We start from the raw sequence: 23,303 nt of genomic DNA, 5'->3' as shown, positions 1-23,303 counted from the left end.
GTACATAAACCGACTCACTGTCATAGCCACACTCTCGACCTCGTCTTATCTTATGGTGTTGAAATCGAAAACTTAATAATCTTTCCTCAAAATTCTTCTTTATCTGACCATTACTTGATGAATGAACCTTTGAATTATTGTTGCTGGACTTCACTCCTCTAGGAAAAAGCTACTACTCTCGGTGTCTATTGGATAGAGCAGTAGCTAAGTTTAAGGAAGTAATTCCGCCAGTCTTGAGTTCACTTCCATGTCTTAATGAAACGGAGGACTTTTATGTTAATCTTAGTCCCTCTATAACTATAAAGCATAGGAAGTTAGCTCCCTGGTATAACTCCCAAACTCGTAAATTAAAACAAAAACTGCGTAAACTTGAAACCATCTGGCGCTCCACCAAACTGGAAGAATCCCGCCTAGTTTGGCAGGACTGTCTTAAAACGTATAAGAAGTAATGTCCGTAATGCCAGAGCAGCCTACTACTCATCTTTAATAGAGGAAAATAAAAACAACCCTAGATTTCTTTTCAGTACTGTAGCCAGGCTGACAAAGAGTCACAGCTCTACTGAGCCATGCATTCCTAGAGATCTTAGTAGTAACGACTTTATGAACTTTTTTAATGATAAAATTCTAGCAATCCGCAACAAAATTACTTGCATCTTGCCTTCAATTGGAACCGCGTTACCCTCAAACTCAGGAGTTTTAGAACTAGCATTAAGACCTGATATATATTTAGACTGCTTTTCTCCAATCAACCTAAACCAACTAACGTCAATGATCTCTTCTTCTAAACCTTCAACCTGTCTCCTAGACCCGATACCAACCAGGCTACTGAAAGACCCTTAGTTAGCGCGTCGCTATTAGATATGATCAATGTGTCTTTATTAACAGGCTATGTGCCACAGTCATTTAAAGTAGCTGTAATTAAACCTCTTCTTAAGAAGCCTACTCTAGATCCAGGGGTTTTATCAAACTACAGACCAATATCAAATCTTCCTTTTCTCTCTAAGATCCTTGAGAAAGTAGTCGCCAATCAACTGTGTGACTTTCTCAACAATAACAGTCTACTTGAGGACTTCCAGTCAGGATTTAGAGTACATCATAGCACAGAGACAGCTCTGGTAAAAATTACAAATGACCTTCTTATTGCTTCTGACAAAGGACTAGTTTCTGTACTTGTTCTGCTATATCTTAGTGCTGCATTTGACACCTTTAACCATGAGATTCTAATATGTAGACTGGGAAAATTAATTGGCATTAAAGGAAACGCATTAAGCTGGTTTAAGTCCTATTTATCCAATCGATCTCAGTTTGTGCATGTCAATGAAAAATCCTCCAGGCACACTGAAGTTAAATACGGTGTTCCTCAAGGTTCTGTGCTCGGACCAATTCTTTTCAACTTATATATGCTTCCTTTAGGCAACATTATTAGAGGACACTCTATAAACTTCCATTGTTATGCTGATGATACTCAGTTATATCTATCGATCAAGCCTGAAGAAACCAATCAGCTAGTTAAACTCCAGGCATGTGTGGATGACATAAAATCCTGGATGACCTGCAATTTCCTGATGTTAAACTCAGATAAAACGGAAGTTATTGTACTTGGGCCTAAACTCCTCCGAAGCTCGCTGTCTAAAGATATAGCGACTATTGATGGGATTGCCATCGCCTCAAATACTACTGTAAGAAACCTTGGAGTTATCTTTGATCAGGACCTGTCCTTTGACTCGCATATTAAACAAACCACGAGGACAGCCTACTTTCACCTGCGTAACAACAACAACACAAATTAGGCCAATGCTGTCTCAAAAAGATGCAGAAAAACTCGTCCATGCATTTGTTACCTCAAGGCTGGACTATTGTAATTCTTTATTATCAGGCTGCTCTAATAAATCTCTTAAATCTCTCCAGCTGGTCCAGAATGCTGCAGCTCGTGTTCTGACTAAAACCAGAAGAAGGGATCACATTTCTCCTGTATTAGCTTCTCTGGACTGGCTGCCAGTAAAATCCCTTTATTAAGTAACCCTTTATTTAAAAATAAAGGGTTACTTGTAGTTCCTAAAGTCTCCAAAATTAGAACAGGAGCCAGAGCTTTCAGCCATCAAGCTCCTCTTCTGTGGAACCGTCTTCCGGTTCTGGTTCGTGAGGCAGACACTGTTCCCACATTTAAGAGTAGGCTTAAAACCTTTCTCTTTGAGACCGCTTATAGCTAGGGCTGGCTCAGGTTTGCCCTGAGCCAGCTCTTGGTTAAGCTGCTATAGGCCTAGACTGCTGGGGGATTATAGTGGCACACTGAGCCTCTCTCTCTCTCTCTCTCTCTCGCGCTCTCTGTGTATGTTCCCCCGGAGTCCCTGTGCTCTCTTGCCTAGCAGGTCTCCCTGGACCGTGGTGGAACCTGATCCGGACTGCACCGATGTTGTGGTCTTGTTTGCCTCTTATCGCCTGTATTTTTAATTAAAGTAATTGACTAAAACCGGCATCTCTACTGTCACTAACTTGACTACTTGGCTATGCTTTCTGGTCCAGCAGAGTCCACTGAGGTCCTGACCGATGCAGACTGCTAACTGGCCTGATGCTGGAAACACCACATTGTAGTTCCACCTGCCCGCTGTGTGACTGCTCAACTACTCCTGCTTTCTGGTCTACGGCGACGTGGTTGGGATGGATCCATCTCGGCGTGGCTGTGCCTGCTGCCATGGACTACTACTGTTGATACTATTGCTTCTGTTAATACCACCACTACTGTTAATGCTACTACTACCATACTACCAACACCAAATGCAGTTGGAACCCAAGGGCCTGGGCTGCACGAGATTTCTGCCTAAAAGCCTATTAAGGCAGTTTTTTCTCGCCACTGTCGCTGTAACGCTTGCCCCTGGGTGATGTTGGGAATTTGAAATTGTGTTGACTCTTGAAATTTTGAGCGTATTCTAGTCCTGCTCAATGTGTTAAGTGTCCTGAGATGACTTCTGTTGTGATTTGACACTATAAATAAAATTGAATTGAATTGAATTGAATTGAATTGAATTTTGTTTGAAATAACTATGCTCAGCTATGTTATTTTTACGAATTGTGTTGTTTGTGTGACACCTACACTGTAGTTGCTGTCCTGTTTTTTTTTTTTTTTATTAATGATAAGATTGACAAAGGGAATGTGTGTTTGAAAATTAACCATTTATGTGTGCAAAAAAAAAAGGCCAGATTTTTGTTTATTTTCATTAGGTGAATCTGGTAAGCCCTTTTAATTTTTCTGTGTTCAGATTGCTTTTTTACCCCAGTGTTCACATAGGTGTATATATGTGTGTATGTATACTGTATATGTGTGTGTATATGTATATATGTGTGTGTATATATTAGGGCTGGGACTTTAACGCGTTAATTAAGATGAATTAATTACACAAAAATGAACGCGTTAAAAAAATTGACTTCAACTTGGTTGAACAAAAATAAACAATATTTTGTTGCTTAAGCTTATATATTTAGGCATTATTCAATGGTATACTAAAAATTCATGTGAAAAAAAATACTTCTCACTGTTCTCAGGTCAAATATTTATATGCGATTAAAATGCGATTAATTTCGATTAATTAATTACAAAGCCTCTAATTAATTAGATTCATTTTTTTAATCGAGTCCCGGCCCTAGTATATATGTATGTGTATATATGTATATGTGTGTGTATATATGTATATGTGTTTGTGTATATGTATATGTGTGTATATTTATATATCTGTATATATATATATATATATATATGTGTGTGTGTATATATATGTATATGTATACATATATATGTATGTATGTTTATATATTGTGGCGCCCTCGGGGTTACGAGAAGGCGCTACGTGACCAATTTCAGGGAAAAGAGGGCTGTCCACACCAAATTCACAATTAATGTTCTTTATTAAAGACTGTTACAGGGATGCTGTCGATGCCGCGGAGTGCAGGGCTGGCTTGAGGGGGCTGAGGCTGAGGCGACGTCGTTGGGCGAGAGCGGGGTTCGGTACACGGGGACGGGCAGTCATACGGGCCGGGGCTCGGCGGGAGAGGCGGCGGTCAGGCAGGCGGGGGTCGAAGTAGAGGCGGGTAGTCAGACGGTCCGGGGGTCGATCAGGGTGCGGGGTTCTCCTACAGAAGCGGGTCATACACAGGGCTTTTAGTTTTCTCTCTCTCTCTCTCATCATCTCCTTACTCTCCACACGAACGTGTTCTCCGTCGTCTCCTTTTATCCCCTCCTGTCATCTTGCGCTGGTTTCCTCCCAGCCGTGTTCCTCCACGCCGGTGATTCTGATGGGCAATCGGAACTCCATATATGGCACGCCGTCCGTTCCCTGCGCAGTGCCTTGGAGGGATAGAGTGCGGTGGCAACAGCGCCATGGCTGTCACATGCCACGGCGGTACATACACGTTATTTATTATGCTCCCCGGTTCCCTCCTCCTTACCTCTGTCCCGCGGGCGCCACAATATATATATATGTATATATTGCACACGTCACTTGACATCAACTAGCCTACCTGAAGACAATGGGCTAGTTGCTAAATCATTAGCACTAGCTACTTAGATGGTGCCTGCAGGCTTACAGATACCAGATATCACTGAGTGACATCTGTAGGGGGGAGGGCTTATCTGAATGAGATGCAAATGAGCACCATTGTGTTTCCTTTCTGGCCAGGTGAGGGGAGGTGAGGTGAGATTTGCAAATCTTTCAGGCCAGTTTTCTCAGTGAACGGTTTTCAGAGAAGCATACATTCAAATGGCCACAACTTCGTCAAATATCAGATTTCCATGTGTTAGACATCATTGGAAAGCTTAGAAACTACACTTTCAGAATCTGTGAATAACTCAAAATGCCCCGAGGCCGACTTGTTCCTGGTTTTGCCGTGGCTGGACACATATGCGAGTCAACGGACACATCCTGATCAAAGATAACTCCGAGGTTTGTTACGGTAGTATTTGAGGCAATGGCAATCCCATCAATAGTAGCTATATCTTTAGACAGCGAGCTTCGGAGGAGTTTAGGCCCAAGTACAATAACTTCCGTTTTATCAGGTCAGGTTGCCCGAGCGGTCAAGGTGTCCAGAATGAGGAGACCCAGTCAGATGATGTTCAGCCCATGCAATTTCTTTATTTCACCTTCAACACAACAGGTTTCACACCCATCCTCACTCAACCCCATCTTCCCCCAAATACCCCCAGTACCTCCTTTCCCGAATTGGCATGTACCATTCTTTGTATATGCTTGTGCTTTCTCGCCTAGCAGGTCTCCCTGGACCGTGGTGGAACCTGACCCGGACTGCACCGATGCTGTGGTTTTGTTTGACTGTTACCAAAAGTATTTTTAATTCAAGTAATTGACTAAAATTGGCATCACTCCCGGGAGTCTGGCTTTTGCTTCCTGGTCCAGCAGAGTCCACTGAGGTCCTGACCAATGCAGACTGCTAACTGGCCTGACGCTGGAAACACCACATTGTAGCTCCACCTGCCCGCTGTGTAACTGCTCAACTACTCCTGCTTTTTGGTCTACGGCGACGTGGTTGGGATGGATCCATCTCGGCGTGGCTGTGCCTGCTGCCATGGACTACTACTGTTGATACTATTGCTTCTGTTAATGCCACCCCTACTGTTAATGCTACTACTACTATACTACCAACACCAAATGCAGTTGGAACCCAAGGGCCTGGGCTGCACGAGATTTCTGCCTAAAAGCCTATTAAGGCAGTTTTTTCTCGCCACTGTCGCTGTAAAGCTTGCCCCTGGGTGATGTTGGGACTTTGAAATTGTGTTGACTCTTGAAATTTTGAGCGTATTCTAGTCCTGCTCAATGTTAAGTGTCCTGAGATGACTTCTGTTGTTTGACACTATAAAATTGAATTGAATTGAATTGATCATGTAAGGTGACCTTGGGTGTTTGAAAGGTGCCAACAAATAAAATGTATTATTATTATTATTACCTTTCCTTCTAAACAGACAATATATAAACAAATATTTACTTAACATCCCTACCCAATCTCAACCCAATCTATACACACACACAATCAATCTACCCAGAAAATAACCTAGCTAAATAATCCTAATCAATTACATATATTTACAGTCACCTTTAAAACCCACCAATCTAACTCCCTCTAACTACTCTCTTCTTGGTTCATCCCGCTCCCCCAAGCCGAACTAATAAAAGACGTGTGCGCCCTCGGGGAACTTCTTTGTCGGGACACACTCTGGGAGGAAGAGAAGCAGCAGGTAAGTTTTATGCTTCATACAATTACACACTCTGTTCGCCTAACATATTGGGCCCTAGTTTCGTAGACCAGGCGTAGTCGGTGCGCAGCGCACCTGCGCCACGCCGACGGGGTGTGTCCGCCTGGACTTTGCAAGTTTCGTTCACCGCGCAGGCTAGCGCAGGCACGCCTCCCGTCACTCCCACCTGCGCAAGTGGGAAAGAGGGAGGAGAAGAAGGCGTGAGTGGGAGACGAGGAGGAGACAAGGCGTGGAGTGGGATTAACACAGCCGATTCAGATCTTCACCAATCAATTGAGCTCCTCTCCTCACCTTTAATGCGCCAGGCGAGGTTCAGTGCAAGTTTTGTCACTTGACAACCCAATGACAGAAGCAGCGCCGCTGCTCCCACCACGCTCATCACGCGCTGTGCGTGCGCGTAGTCATAATAATTATAATGCCGATATTATATCACTATAGAAATTGTAGGCACATTTTAGGCATGTCTATCACAAAACAGGGTCAGGGCACACAGCAGTAGACATAATAGTGGCGGGAACCCGGTGCCTGCACGAGCCGGCCGGGCCATTCATCATCATCACCGTCTTCATCATCTGCGCTCAACAGCTGCACCGGATTCCCCGTCCAACACCAGAACGGCGGGACACCGGGACCTTGCGTGCCGCTCAGACCAAGTCCAAGTTTCAGCTGTGTTAAATCAGTCAGGCTGAGTTTCCGTTGCGCGTGCCATCCGCCTTTGATCTGACGTCAGATGTGAGGGGACATATAGATATATATATAGAATTATATATATGTGCCTGGAACTGTGGAAACCTGCCTGTGAGGTGTGACGTGTGCGGACTGCGCGCCGGTCAGCCAAACTGCCACTCCGCCAGCTGTAATTCGCCTTGCGCCAGTAGACCAGGTTGGAGCTGGCGGGCTTTCGGCGCAGTCTCGGCGAGGCTTTTTGCCACGAAACTTCTGCTGAATCTGTGACGCCTCCCCCTGCTGCGCCACCACACCCATCTTGGCGCAGGCGATCCACCAAAGTGCCAAACTGACCGTGCGCAAGGCTGCACTGGTCGAAACTTGCATTACGCTGGCCCTGCCACCCTGTGCCACCCTGCGCTGCGCCACGAAACTAGGGCCCATTATGACCTACTGCAATCGTGGCCCGCTAATCACTGGCTTTCTCTCCTCCCTGGTGAATCTTGGTGGCCATGTACAACCACTACCTACAAACATTCTGTCAGTAAACAATTTAACGTTAGCTGTGTGTGCGCGTCTACTGACGTAACGGCAGTCCGTCGTCACACTGAGTTAAACATCAGGAAATTGCAGGTCATCCAGGTTTTTATGTCATCAACACATGCCTACACTCTTAGAAATAAGGGTTCCAATAGGGTACTTCTACAAGGGCTGAGGTTCTACCTGGAACCATTTGCTTCTGAAAAACCCTTTCCCGAAGAAAGGGTTTTTCAAGGGTTCTTGGTAACACTAATGGTTCCAGTAAGAACCATTTTGATCGAGAGAACCCTTTAAAACCCCTTTCCTGAATAAAGGGTTTTAAAAGGGTTCTTGGTAACACTAAGGGCTTCAGTAAGAACTATTTTGATCCAGAGAACCGTTTTTGGAAGAAAGAGTTCTTCAGGGATTGTTGAAAGCATGGGTATAATATCCTGTGTCACCAGGGAACTTCCTGATAACACTTACCAATAATGGTAATACAATTCCTTGTGACTACTGATACAAATAATTTTCATATCCAATTTTTTGTTTATTTATTTTTTTCTTCTTCTCCAGATTCTGTTGATCAAACTGTAACATAATTGCCGATCTTGGGATTTGAACACCTGCCACCCAGTCTAAAGTCACTGGCAGTAGTGACTGAGCTAACCTGCTAGCTGGGTGGAGTCATCAGGTCCACCATACTATCACCTTACACATTCTGATCAGACATACAAATAATGAAACTGAAATGTTCTGTTACCAATTTATTTTCACAACCATTAATTATAAGAACGCAAGACCTTCATCAGCAAATCTTGTTGACCCAGGCAAAGATTAGCTGTGACTGGGATTTTAACCCCCACCCTCCAAATCTAAAGTCTGTACCATTACCCACTGAGCTATCCAGCAGAATGTGTAGATCAGGGCCTCCTCTGACTCGCCACACTCACTCGCACAGCCAGGTTGACAGCTCCTTCATGTCAGTGGTCAGACAGAGGGAGCTGATCATGTGTCTGTTTAGCTCTGTCTGTACAACCTGTGACTTCTGCTTTTAGGTCACAGTATCAATTCCCATGTTGACAGATATCATACCTTGCTGATTGCAATTCCGGACAATTAGCTCAGTTGGCTAGGAGCTGGTTCTTGGTGCCAGTTAATGTGGGTTCAAGCCCCAGCAAGGGTGATGGTTGTAATACATCAAAATACCTTGTAGTTTTGTGAAACAAATGTACTAAATTTTAGAGTGATGGTAGATGATGTTTGACAAAAACATATCAGAATTTTACCTCAAACACTGATTTTTGACTGTGAATGGCTTAGTCAATTTGTGAAGCCACAGTTGAGTTGCCACTTGCCAATTAGCTCAGTGTGATAGACAATGGTCTTTGGTTCCAGAAATTGTGGATTTCAGCCTCAACTGGTGCAAAATGTGCAACATTACAATGTCAACTGTCTTGCCTTCCTATTCTCCTGTTTGTATTGAATTGCTATGAGCACATGAAAGAGGCGGCGTTTGCAGCATTTGACCAATCACATACATGGATCAGTCTACGGCAGCGGAGCGGCGTATTTCACGTACGAGGAGCAAACCATAATCTTACAGAAATACGAAGAAGTTAAACATACAATGCAGGCAAAAAGCAACAGTTTCATCTGCCAAATGCAGGAAGGACAGCTAGCAAAAACTCGCCGACTGTGTGAATGCGGAAGTCGTATTAATAGTATTAGTAGTACTATAATATGACTGCCCCATCATAAGGGCACTAGTAGATCTGACTGATTTGAGTACAACAGTAACTTTGCTGATAGCTCAGTGTTAGAGTTACCGCCCCATGTTACGAGACTCCTTGCAGCGGTCCCGGTTCGAATCCGCCCTGCGGCCGTGTTTTAAATCATGTCGTCACTCTTTCTTTAGTCCCTTTAACTCTTATGATGTCCTTCAGCAATAAAAGGCCGAACACATAACTTTAAAATAATGAATTTGTTGTTTGGATGTATTCTTATAACGTGGTTTAGAGAGAGAACAGAAGAAACTTCAGAGAATCAAGGTGAGCTAAATATAATATCTTATTTCAGCATGCTCGACCCTCGCTGAGGACTTTTATGGTGAAAGGTGGACTAAGCATTTGTTTCTTGTTATGTTTTGTTAGTTTGCTTGCTTGTTTGTTTTCTTGTAGAAATGACTTACACAGCTTGGACGAAAGCCGAAGTGTGCCATTGGCTTGAAAAAGAGGGTTTTGCTGAGATTTCCATTATTGTTATAATACGTAACATTTTGAGTACTTGTTACATAACACTGAAAAGTATTTTAACATTATTTAAATCAATGTGAAAACTTTGTGGGGTTCCCTCACTTTCTCATGATTCTGTTCCACTGTCACAATTACTACGTACAGTATGTACTCTGATTCCTTTCATTGGACCATGCATTATTTTATTGTTTGTAGATAGCTTACACAGTAGCGGCGGATGTCAACGAAACGGACTGCCGAACGAACCGGCGAGTGGGCGGTTCTGTGTTCAAGTTGGATCAATTGGATAGACGTCCTGCGAAGTGGGCGGGACTTGAGTTTCGCGCTGCCGTTTCCAACATGGCGGTCGGGCCACAAACGATCTCATTTTACAGTTAAACAACACACTAAAGCATGTTTCTGAAAACATTTGAGGCGGGAAATGTGTAGTGCAGTAACAGAATCTGGATTGATATTTGATTAACACTGCCTAGTTTGATAGTTTGAACGAAGTTTCTGGAGCCGGCCGCTTTGCGTTAGACGGACGTCATTTGCATAAAGTTCAATCTATCGAATTTTATGCAAATTCACATACGGCGACGGGAACGTCAACTCGACGTGTCCATCATGCGGAGCTCCTGCTCTACATAGACAATGAATGGGATCCGTTAACTTGACGTCCGTTGCCGGAGTTGGTGTGTCTGTACCTTAAGACGGTCATTTGTAATTTTCATCGGAGCTGTCTCTGTACTATGATGTACTCTAAATCCTGACTGGAAGTCCTCAAGTAGACTTGTTATTTAGAAAGTCACACAGCTGGTTGGTGACTACTTTCTCAAGGATCTTAGAGAAAAAACGAAGATTAGATATTGGTCTCTGGTTTGCTAAAACCCCTGGATCTAGAGTAGGCTTCTTAAGAAGAGGTTTAATTACAGCTAAAGACACATTGATCATATCTAGTAAGGACGCGCTAACTAAGGGTAAGACTTCTTTGAGTAGCCTAGTTGGTATCAGGTCTAGGAGACAGGTTGAAGGTTTACATGAAGAGATCATTGACGTTAGTTGGTTAGGGTTGATTGGAGAAAAGCAGTCTAAATATATATCAGGTCTTAATGCTATTTCCAAGATTCCCAAGTTTGAGGGTAAAGTGGTTCCGATTGAAGGCAGGAAGTTTTTATCATTAAAAAAGTTCATAGTCATTACTACTAAGATCTCTAGGAATACATGGCTCAGTAGAGCTGTGACTCTTTGTCAGCCTGGCAACAGAAAATAAATCTAGGGTTGTTTTTAGTTCCTCTATTAAACACTGCATGAAAAGTGGGATTTTCGTCAGTTAGCGGCCCTGTAAATTGACGTGGAATTTCAGGTTTACGACTGGAAACGGCAATTTGCAGGAAACACCGAAAACTGACGTAAATTGCCGGGAATTGACGTGGGCCTTGCTTGGCAGTTGTCCCCCCATGACCCCCCTCCCCGTAATCCTAGGGGAAGCTTTAACATGTAAATGAAAATGCTGTGAGCTATACAAATGCAAATCAGGGTAGCAGGGGGAGTTTTCCCCCAGGTGACATTTTTCTGAAAGGTGTTAACTTCATTTCATCTTCATTCAAAGATATAACTTCATTTCATCTTCATTCAAAGATACACAAAACAATTTGCTTCAACAATTACTTTTAATCAGGCTTTGCCACAAAGGTAAAATGTACATTCATGCAAACAACATCACAGTCTCCTAGAGCTCAACCACTGTGCATAGTGGCATGACTACAGTGACCCTTTCTTTGGTCTTGCTTAAATGCACAGTGGATGTGTTAACCACACATCTCCCAGCAATGCGCTCAACAGGCAGAAATGATGCTGGGTATGACGTGTCTGTTCCCTGCAAGCTCCAAACTTCTATTGGCTTTCCATAAAAATGTCTGTCCGGATGGGGATGAAGCCAGGAAACTTGCGCAGTAACATGTTTAAATGCAGTACCTTTTGACACAACATTAACAACTATAAACTGCTTTATAATGGCTGGTCGTAGTTCTGCTAGAGGGTCAAGGATGGGTTCATAGATCATAGATCTCGGCTGTGTTCGAAATGCCATACTAACGTCCTACTCGTACTTAATTGTGACGTAAATTTGAGTACGTAGTGCGTTCACATACAATAGTATGTGAATTTGTGCACGCGAGAAATGCCCGGATGTATACTGCATTGGCAATAATTTCTGAGTACAGGACCTTGCTAAATCTACTCAACTTCCCAAAATGCATTGCGGCTCGTCTGACTTCACAAGTTTTGATAATGGCGGACGACTGCGGTGATTCTGGCGAGGAGCCCGACACAAACCGCGTACACATGTAAGTATACTGTAACATGACTTTTATGTTTCCAGCTGACTTTTAAATCGTATTGATAATGAACGTTACTTTATTGTTGTTGGCATTGTACGTTAAAGTTACGAATCGAAGGTCCTTCCAGCCGGCTAGCCTACTGACGCTAATTTACCACAGAGGTTAGCGAGCGCAAGCGAAGCGGAAAATGTGCCGTTTTTACCGACGTTGACTAATAATATAGTGCTTATGTTAAACCGTGGTTATATATTTACTAACGGTGATTAATAACGCCGTGCACCGTTGTCCGTTAAAGGGGCGGATGCAGACACCGGGCGCCTCATTCAGTGGGGGGAACTATGAGGAGGAGACGTTCACGTTCACCGGCAGGAGGGATGCTGCTCTGAGAGGCTTCACTTAAGAAAATGTGGTTTAAATGTTATAATTCTTATATCCAGGACTGCTGGAGACTCTCAGGATGATTGCGGTAAGAATATGTTCGGTGACTGCTAGCTAAGCTAAAATTAGCAAAGCAAGCCCAAGCTAAAAGTAGCTTAAAAGCTAATAGTCCAAGCTAAAAGTAGCATAGTAGCCTTGTAAAAGAACAAGAGAGAGGAACCAGTGTAACGTTAAGTTGCTTTGTTAAGTGTACGTTGTTGGTCTTTTACAGGAAGCAGTACGCCGTCTTCACAACTCGGAGACGAATTGTAGGCGCTACGAACCGGAGCAAGGGTACGATTTAAAGAATGTGCTTTCATTCTGCTGTATAAGGAAATAGATGCGTTAACAGTAGATACCGATCTTAACTGTTCATTTTGTTTTCACAGACGAACCTCGCCTCATAACGAAGCTGTGACCTCTTACTTGCTCGGAGCTTTGTCCGCAAGTCCGGATTTCTATGACGCTGATAGTGACGCCATTGTGTGTAAGTAACTTTTACTGTTTTCTTCTTCCTTGTTTTAATTTTACTGTGACTTAAGTTTTCTTATTCATACCACTCATTTAATTGTTTTCCAGCTGCCTGTAAGACATACTATGAAACGGTACGCAGGAGCTTCAGACACACACAGCCTGATCTCGCATCGCAGGCGGAAGCTGTGAAGAGGTCAGCTCGGAGTCGTTCCAGGAGAAAGAGGGTAAGACTTATTAGATTTATTAGATCCGTTTTTGGTCAATGTGACCAAACCTACCTAAACCTATTTTTCAGGTGCATTAATAGATGTGTTGTGTCCATGCGCAGTGCATCGCGCAGTACTGATTGTCTTTATTGATTGTTTTACAGCTGCCGGAAGCGAGACGGAGTGTGCTTGCTGGCGATGAGGTGGACCGTTGGAAGTGCGCCACCACAGACATGATGTCTGATGAGGAGGACGGCGTCGTTGGCGGTGTGTCTGGATGGATTGTGCGACCTCCATCCTCTCGTAGCCAGGAGCTCACCGAGCTCTGTGCGACTCTACAGTCGCGATTAGAGAAGACTCCCAAGTACAGGGCGACGCACAGCAGGCGGCTGTAAAATTGACCAAATTCGGACAGAATGTCGCCAGTTCATTTGTTTGTTGTGTGGGCAAATTTGTACAGTTGTTTGTTGTGTTGTCAATAAAGCTCTTTCTTTGAATACTTCCTCCTGGCAATTTTTCCTTTCCTCAATAAATTCATTCATATTTATATTTATAAATATATAAATAAATAAAAATAAATGTGTGTGTATATATGTATATATATATAGTGATAGATCTGCTAACCAATCACTAGTGATTATTCTTGTTTAAAAGACCCAGTGTGACCAATAGTAACACATCTGCCAACGGGGGTGGGGTTTACATTTATAATGACTCATCAGGTTGACCAATAGTGACAGATCTACCAACGTGGGTTGGCTTTACATTTATAATGACCAGATCTGCCAACCAATCACGAGCGATTATACTTGTTTAAAACTAGTGATTTCATCCAATCCTGAGTGAGGATATTCAAGCCATCTCTGGCCAGGCGGGGTTTCGCCGCTATTCATATGCTAATTAGAGCCTTCGCTGTGGTTCGTTTCCGACAATTTTCGGCACAGACGAATGCGGCGTTCGCAGCCTGTAAATTGTCGTTAACTCCCGAAAATTAGGGAGATTTTCGGGCGTTTACAGGGACGAAAATCCGACTTTTCATGCAGTGAAAGATGAGTAATAGGCTGCTCTGGCATTACAGAGAGCCTTCTTATATGTTTTAGGACTGTCTTGCGTATTCTTCCAGTTTGGTTGAGTGCCAGATGATTTCAAGATTATGCAATTTTTGTTATAAATTACGAGTTTGGGATTCATACCATGGAGATAACTTCCGTTGTTTTATATTTTTCTGTTTTAGAGGAGCAACAGAGTCGAGAGTCGTTCTCAGTAAGCTTTCGGATCTATAAGAGAATCGATCTGGGAGGGACTAAAATTAACATAGAAGTCCTCCGATTCATTAAGACATGACATTGAACTCAAGATTGGTGGAATCACTTCCTTAAACTTAGCTACAGCTCTATCCGAAAGACACCGAAAGTAGTAGCTTTTTCCTTGAGGAGCGAAGTCCAGTAGTAATAATTCAAAAGTGATCATGTAATGGTCAGATGAAGAATTTTGAGGAAGATTATTAAGTGTTCAATTTCAATGCCATAAGATAAGACGAGGTTGAGGGTGTGGCTATGCCAGTGAGTTGGTTTATGTACACTCCGACTGAAACCAATACCATCTATTAATGAAGTAAATGCTACACTAAGGCTGTCATTTACAACATCCACATGGACATTAAAATCCCCCACAATGATAACTTTATCTGATTTAAGGACTAAACTTGATAGAAACTCAGAGAATTCAGATAAGAATTCAGAATATGGACCAGGAGCACGATACACAATAACAAACAGAATTAGCTGCATTGTTTTCCAATTTGGGTGCGAAAGGCTGAGAATCAGGCTCTCAAATGAGTTATAATTTAGTTTTGGTTTTGTATTGATTGATAGGCTTGAATCAAAAATCGCTAGTAAAGTTTGGCAGGGGACCAGAGAAAACTACGGAGTCCCACATTGTTTTTGCATATTCACACACCAAGCCGACATTCATTTTAGTGACCTCCGATTGGCGTAATCGGTAGTGATGCGCAAATGATACCGAGGCTTTGGAGCTTGTGTCGCTCTTCCTGAATCAGAATGGTTCGAATCTCTGTGTCGGAGCTTGTTGATGCACTAAGTGCTTCATTGCTTTGAAATGTTTTGAATGTCATTGGCTCGTAGTGTTCATGCGTCGTGAGCCAGAAGAGGAGCAGACTGAAGCCTGCCACAGTGGAAAAAATTCTATTTCTGAATAAAAACCTGTGAAGACCAAAAACCTGTCTGCTTCTGTGCATAAACATTCCTCCTCGACCATACAACTTCTCCCATGACAAACTATTATCTGGACTCTGGTGTAAAACACTTAATACAAAAACGATCTTTCTGAGTTCACATACCATGATCAAATAAATAAACCCTTAAACAACATTTAACCCTTCATATCATTTAGATTCATCCGTTGGCTTAATCTGGGATGTTTTACAGTATGGGCGAGTATGAAAGAACAAAACACGTAAATGACCACACAGTCTTTTCTAAACTTTTATTGCTGACATGGGATTGAAACAGTGTCAGAGCTTCAGTCGTACTCTTGAGAGGTTGCTATGGCTTCAGTTTTCCATCAGATGTCACCGTCACTGAAGCGATCTTTTTCAACACAATTGCTAGGAAAGCTTCAGTGCTTCATAAGGCTTCACTTGCCCACCACTAGTAATCGGGTGTCATTAACGTTGACATGAATAACAATCTTACTGTATTTACGTTTATCCTTAGCCAGCAGTTTCAATTGAGCTTCGATGTCGCCCGCTCTGGCCCCTGGAACACATTCGACTAAAGTCCCTGGTGTCCCTATTTTCACGTGTCTCACTATGGAGCTGCCAATGACCAGAGTTGGTTTCTCAGCGGGTGTGTCACTGAGTGGGGAAAATCGTTTGGACACGTAACCATGGGCTTTGGTTTAGTACTATGCCTCCTTCGGACATTCACCTCCCGGCTGCTCGGGGTTTGCCGGGGGACGGCTAGCTGCGGCACCGTCTACAGCTAGTGTCAGCTGACGGGTTACAGCGGCAGCCAATGGAGGATTGTTAGTGCGTAGTTGCACTTCCAAATCATTTATCCTCGCCTCCGAAGCAAAAAGTGAACTACATTTATTACATTTACCCTTATCAGTAATGGAGACGGAGAAGTAGCTAAACATTAGACACACTGGGCAGGAGAGAACAGGCGGGAAAGAGAGAAGCCATCATAGCTGCTAGGCTAGCTGTTGCGCTAAGGTAGCTAACGGATAGCGAGTAAACAACTGCAAATTTAGCGATAAGGCAACTTAGAAAATGAGCGATGTGTCTGCTGTAGCAGGGATAGTGTGTGTTTAAGATTAAACTTAGCGGTAGTTAGCCACTGTGGAAGAAAAACTCTTCAGGTCCAATTCTGTGGCTGGTTCAGATGAGGTTTAATCACTGCTCAGTGGAGAAAAGAAATTCACAGTGTATCCATGAAGATCAATTCTGTCGAATAGCCTAGCTGAGAGAGATTATACAGAACTATCTGGAGAACAATAGGGGAGGCGTCATGAGTGGATTGGCATTGAATGAACACATATCTCTCTACAGAGGAAGAGACATCTGTGGATGTCTACAAGGTGTGACTGTTCTCGGGACAGCTAGAGAATGTCACAACAGGGGCCACTCCTCTGAACCGCCAGAAGCCTCCGCTCCGCAAATACCAGGGCACCCATGGGACGCAGAACAAGGGGGTAAAACCCGTAGCGGTAAGACATTCAATCCTCTTATTTCATCACATACACAGAAACAAGGGAAAGGAGGAGATAAGTGACTACTTTGGTTTGGTGATGATGATGATGATTGGAGGAGTGATTGCAATGTGTTTTACCGAGAGGGTGCACCGAGAAAGCGGGGTGGATGGCGGAGAGGAGTAGGACAAGGAGGGAGGGGAGGGGGCGCGGAGAGGAGCAGGTCGAGAGACAGGAACAATGTTTGCTAAAACTGGACATTGGGTGAGAGACTGCAGGTCCGGAGGAGGACGAGGAGGAGGGGCAAGAGGCAGAGGACTCAGACGGCATCGAGAATCATCTCCCCGGTGCCGAGAATCACCACCTGCATGACTATCTCAGCAGACAGGTCGTACTGGCACACACACACACACAGCACACAGGATCTCCGCACACACACACCCACACACAGGGAGCAGACACAGAGGCAGATAGTCCTTTCAGTGGTAACAATAGACGTCTTGTTAAGCCTAGGAGAGAAATCGTTTGTTACATTAAAAGTAAACAATCGCAAAATAAAATTCCTGTGCGATATCGGAGCATGCAAATCAGTTGTGCGGGAGGAAGATGCTGGGGTCTAATTAAATCAAGGTCAGATGGACTCAGAGTTAAATCAGCCACAGTGCATGTGATGATCGAACCAATGTGCGACCCAGTGTGGATCGAGGATCCTAACACCAAAAGAAAAGTACAAACATCGATGGCCATCTCAAAACTATGCCCAGTTAACTTATTGGGGAGTTAGCTTTTTACCCAAATTGGAGATTTATATCATGCAGCTAAATTGGGTAACAAAACGATACAAAGGCTGTTCATCTAAAAGGGGGGTACAAACAAAACGTGGCAGAATGATACCAATTAATTGAATAAGAAGAACATCAGTTAACAGGTGTTCCACTAATATTATGATCAACTGGGTCTGCGGATGTGGGTCAAATAAAAGATATAGAACCGATAAAAATTACACCAAAAGGATCATTCAGACCATATCAATGTCAGTATCCACTAAAACCAGAGGCCGAAGCAGGCATAGAACCAATCATAAAAGATTTGACTAAAGCAGGGATCATCATAGAATGTCCTGATTCACCCTGTAACACACCTCTGTTTCCAGTCAAAAAGTCAGCACCATCTACAGAATGGTGCATGGTTCAAGACTTGCAGGCTGTCAACAGAGCTGTGATACCAAGGGCGCCCCTAGTGCCAGATCCACATACGCTGCTAAATGAGTTAAGTCCACAGGCCAAATTCTTCTCAGTCATTGATCTAGCGAATGCTTTCTTCTCTATTCCAGTGCACCCAGACTCACAGGTTTGCATTTCAATACAGAGGAAAGAAGTACACTTACACAAGGATCCCTCAGGGATATTGTGAAAGTCCTACCATTTTCTCGCAGGCAATGTCATCAAATCTAGCCAAATTTAACCCACCAAAACAAAGTAAAATTCTATTGTATTGTAAAAACTCAAGCTGAGGGTGTAATCTATGATCAACCTATGGCAGCTGGGGATAATATTATTTGGACACAAGAGGCAGAACAATCCTTCAAACAACTAAAACAGGTTTTAGTGAGCACATCAGTATTAGCACTCCCAGACTACAAAAAACCTTTCATCCAAACATGTGACGCGAGACAAGGATTCATGACCAGCGTTCTAACAGGCTTTTGGACAAAAACTAAGGCCAGTAGCTTACTACTCTTCTAAACTTGATCCCATAGAAAGAGCTATGCCTCCATGCTTGCAGGCAGTGCAGGCAGCAGCTCTTGCTGTACAGAGTTCAGCTTTGCTCGTGTCGTTTCATCCATTGACATTGAAGGTTTCACATGCGGTTTCTGTACTTCTGATGAAAAACAAAGTAGCTTTCATGTCACCAGCACGGCATCTCAATTGTATGACAATACTAATGGCGCAGCCACATTTAACGATCGAACGCTGCTACACATTGAATCCATCCAGGAGGGTGCTGAAATCCTCACCTTTGCCATCACATTTCTCAGCAAAGGCAGCAGAGATAGTAGCTTTGACGGAGGCATGTAGATTGGGGGAAGGGAAAGCTATCACAGTCTACACAGACAGCTAGTATGCATTCTCCACACTGCATGTTTTCACACAACAGTGGAAAAACAGAGGCATGGTAACATCTACAGGCAAATCTATTCAACACAAATATTTGATACTAAATTTATTGGATGCTATTCTCCTACCAAAAGCAGTTGCAGTCTGTAAATGCCCAGCGCACACTACTTGGACTGATCCAGTTTCACGAGGAAATCGCAAAGCAGACGAAGAAGCTAAACGCGCAGCAACAGAGGGACAGGGTTCAGATTACATTTTTGTAGCTGATAGCCCATCCATCCTAAAAAAAAAACTCTATAGAATTGCGGCTATTTTGAGCCATGGAATTACCCATGTCTCAACAGGAGAACATGCACGGAGACTTGGAGGATTTCTATGATTTGTAGTTTAAATAAAAATAAAAACATAAATTCCACAGCACAATGATGTATTTAAAGAAAATCCCAAAAAGAAGATGTAAAAACTGATAAGCATTACGAGTGTAGCCTAAGAGAAGGATGTTATCTCCACTATATGTTAATCACATGATGGAAGGAAGTGTTTAATGTTTTATTGTTTTCCACGAGTCTAGGGTGAGATTTCCTAGGCAGGGTCAGGTTCAACTAACGGGATCGATGGGTTGACCAGCCTGCGTTGAACAGTTTTGTTTGATTTCTATTCTTCCTTCCTATTAAACTTTAAAGGTATTAGAGGTTAGTTTTACTGGATGTGCTATGTATAACTCTGTTTTGAATCACTGTATTTTCCCAATTGGACTGGAGTACCATAGGGCGGTCGCCTGTAGGCAGAGGGGCCGTGAGAGAATTTTCCTGCCCGAATGTAAAGATGGTACTGAAGTTGCTAAGAAGCTGCCTGACAGGTTTTTCGCTCTCACACTCCACAAAATGTAACTAATGATTATGCTTGAGATAAGCATAAACAGGAGGGAATGTTATAAGAATTTTGTATAACCTCATGTCTTAAAGTTTTCTTTGTTCAGGTTCGCTTACGGTCAGAGAAGGCTCTTGCTGTCCAAGTAGGTTGGATGACATCCAGGTTTTTATTTTGTGAAGGCAGATGACAAGACACTGTGGGGAGAGCTGTGTTGATGGAGCAATGTTGAGATACAGTTGGATGTTGTCAGCGTAGCAGTGGAATGTGAGTCCATGACAGCGGATGATATGACCGAGGGGAACTAGTTGAATAACAGTTTGTTGTGACTTATGATTAGAAATAGGCTAAATTAAAAATGAGCTTTGGGTATTTCCAGAGGTTTTTGTGCAAGTGTTTCTAAAGGGATTTTTTTCTCTGCATTCTGACTGACTTCCAGCATCCATGACCATAACTTCCAGTGTTTACTTGAAAAAAAATCTACACTTTACCTTTCATTGCTTAGACTTCAATTCCATTGAGTGAAGTGTGAGCATACTTCAACATTCGCTTCCACACAGATACATTTTCATATAAGCTCCAAATAATCATTCACGAGTTAAAAATGATTATTTGTATTATCATTATGATAATTACGTCCTGTCTCCACAGTTTATTTTGTGAAGGCAGACATTTTGTCTGGAGCAAGGAAGGAAGCTGCTTTGTCTGTTGTTGGTAAGTCAGAAACTAATTGTAGATTTGGGTTCAGGCATTGTGTGAGTAAAGCTAGCTGCAACATTAGTCTTGTGCTGATTGCTTGTTGTTGAAATCGTCGTGAAACTGCATATGTTAAGTGAGTAATCAACTAAGTTTGAGCCACCTCAGGTGTAGTGAATAGACTTGATTAGAGGGAGGGGTCACACACAGTACTTACGGTAAACTGCGCACTTAAAAAGGCTGTCACTACAGCGTCAGCTGCAGCGTCTGGCCATCTGAATGAAGACAGCTGAACAAAGACAAGGGAGTCTATCTGCGGGAGTCAAGACAGCTGAACAAAGACAAGGGAGTCTATCTGCGGGAGTCAAGACAGCTGAACAAAGACAAGGGAGTCTATCTGCGGGAGTCAAGACAGCTGAACAAAGACAAGGGAGTCTATCTGCGGGAGTCAAGACAGCTGAACAAAGACAAGGGAGTCTATCTGCGGGAGTCAAGACAGCTGAACAAAGACAAGGGAGTCTATCTGCGGGAGTCCATCGAGGACGTCCACCGAGGTAGGCATAACATCTTACCCCCCCTCGCAGCCATGTGTCTTATCCCAGTCAGGACATCACACTGGAGAAGATTTCACCGGAGACCCTTCACTCGAGGCTGTAACCCAGGGGTGCCCAACTCCGGTCCTGGAGAGCCCCTGTCCTGCATGTTTTAGGTTTCTCCCTGCTCTTACACACCTGATTCTGATGATGTGCTCGTTATCAAGCAACTGAACCTTGTCACAGGTTTGAAAATCGTTCGAATCAGGTGTGTTAGAGTAGGGAGAAACCTAAAACATGCAGGACAGGGGCTCTCCAGGACCGGGGTTGGGCACCCCTGCTGTAACCCATCCAATCTCTGCTACCCACCATTCTCCACCGGTAAGGACCTTGAAGTACTAGGGGGGCTATGGAACTGCCAGTCTGCAGTCAAGAAGGCGGACACCATTTCAGCCTATGCCTCCCTGCAGTCTCTCCACTTCCTGGCCCTCACAGAGACCTGGATCACCCCGGAAAACACTGCCACTCCAGCTGCCCTTTCAACTGCCTACTCGTTTTCACACTCCCCAAGACGAACAGGGCGAGGAGGAGGAACTGGGCTCCTCATCTCACCGAGATGGTCCTACCAGATCCTTCCTCTGGACCACCTACCCCGATCTACACTTGAATTCCACGCCGTCTCTGTCACCCTTCCTTTCAAACTCAACATCATAGTGATCTATCGCCCACCCGGTCCTCTCTGTGACTTTTTGGATGAGATGGATGCCCTCCTGAGCTGCTCCCCTGATGATGGCACACCACTCGTCGTCCTCGGTGACTTCAACATCCACTCGGGAAAGCTGCACTCATCTGAATTCATCGACTTCTTTTCCGCATTTGACCTTACGCTCTCCCCCTCTCCACCAACTCACCGCGCCGGGAACCAACTTGACCTTGTCTTCACAAGATCCTGTGGCATCTCGGCACTCTCTGTTACCCCGCTCACCGTGTCCGACCACCACTTTGTGACTTTCTCCCTCCCCATGGAGCCCACCACATCCCTCCCCTCTACACCTCGAATGGTCACCAGCCGCCGCAACCTGAAATCCCTCACTCCCTCCGCTCTCTCCTCAACTGTTATCTCCTCGCTACCATCCTCAGAACAGTTCTCCTTAATACCTACTGAGGAAGCCTCCTCCATCCTGATGTCCTCACTCTCCTCTTCTTTGGACACTCTCTGTCCCCCTATCTCACGACCTGCGCGATCATCTCCCCCCCCTCCCTGGCTGTCTGAACCTCTGCGAACCAACAGATCATTGTTGCGAGCGTCAGAGAGAAAATGGAAGAAATCGGGCCAGCACGAGGACCTTACTCACTACCACCGCCTCCTCTCTGACTTCACCTCAACTGTTTCGGCAGCTAAATCTGCCTTCTATCTGGCAAAGATCAACTCTTCTGCCTCCAACCCCAGGAAACTCTTCTCCGTGTTCTCCTCCCTCCTCACCCCTCCTACCCCTCCGCCCCCTTCCTTCCTTACTGCCGATGACTTTGCTACTTACTTTACCAAGAAAGTAAATGACATCAGCTCCTCATTTACGCCTATTCCCTCCCAGAAGACATCTCCCCCAACCCTCAACTCGGATGGTCTTACCAGCTTTACCCCCCTCACCTCTGAAGATGTTCACGCACTTGTTACATCTAACCGTGCCACCACCTGCTCCCTCGACCCGATCCCCTCCTCTCTTCTCCAAGACATCTCACACGACATCTTGCCATTCCTCACCACCCTGATCAACTCCTCACTCACCTCAGGTGTCATTCCAGCGGATTTTAAGACAGCTACCGTGAAGCCTCTCCTTAAAAAACCCACCCTAGACGCTACTGACATCCAAAGCTACAGACCTGTATCTCTTCTTTCATTCTTCTCTAAAACCTTGGAACGTGCCGCCTACAACCAACTGTCATCCTATCTCTCGCTGAACAACCTCCTAGACCCTGATCAATCAGGATTCAGGACTGCTCACTCCACTGAGACGGCCCTCCTCACAGTGACCGAGTCCCTGCGAGACGCCAGAGCCTCGTCCCACTCCTCCGTTCTCGTTCTCCTCGACCTATCTGCTGCGTTCGACACAGTCAATCACCAAATCCTCCTCTCCACTCTGACTGAACTTGGCATAACTGACTCTGCTCTCGCCTGGTTTACATCATACCTGACAAATCGCACCTTTCAGGTCACATGGAATGGCTCTATGTCCAAACCCTGTTCTCTGGACACGGGTGTCC

Source organism: Eutrigla gurnardus (assembly GCF_963514095.1).
Source record: "Eutrigla gurnardus genome assembly, chromosome: 6".
Classification (NCBI taxonomy): Eukaryota; Metazoa; Chordata; class Actinopteri; order Perciformes; family Triglidae; genus Eutrigla; species Eutrigla gurnardus.
Note: the sequence above shows the minus strand (reverse complement) of the source record.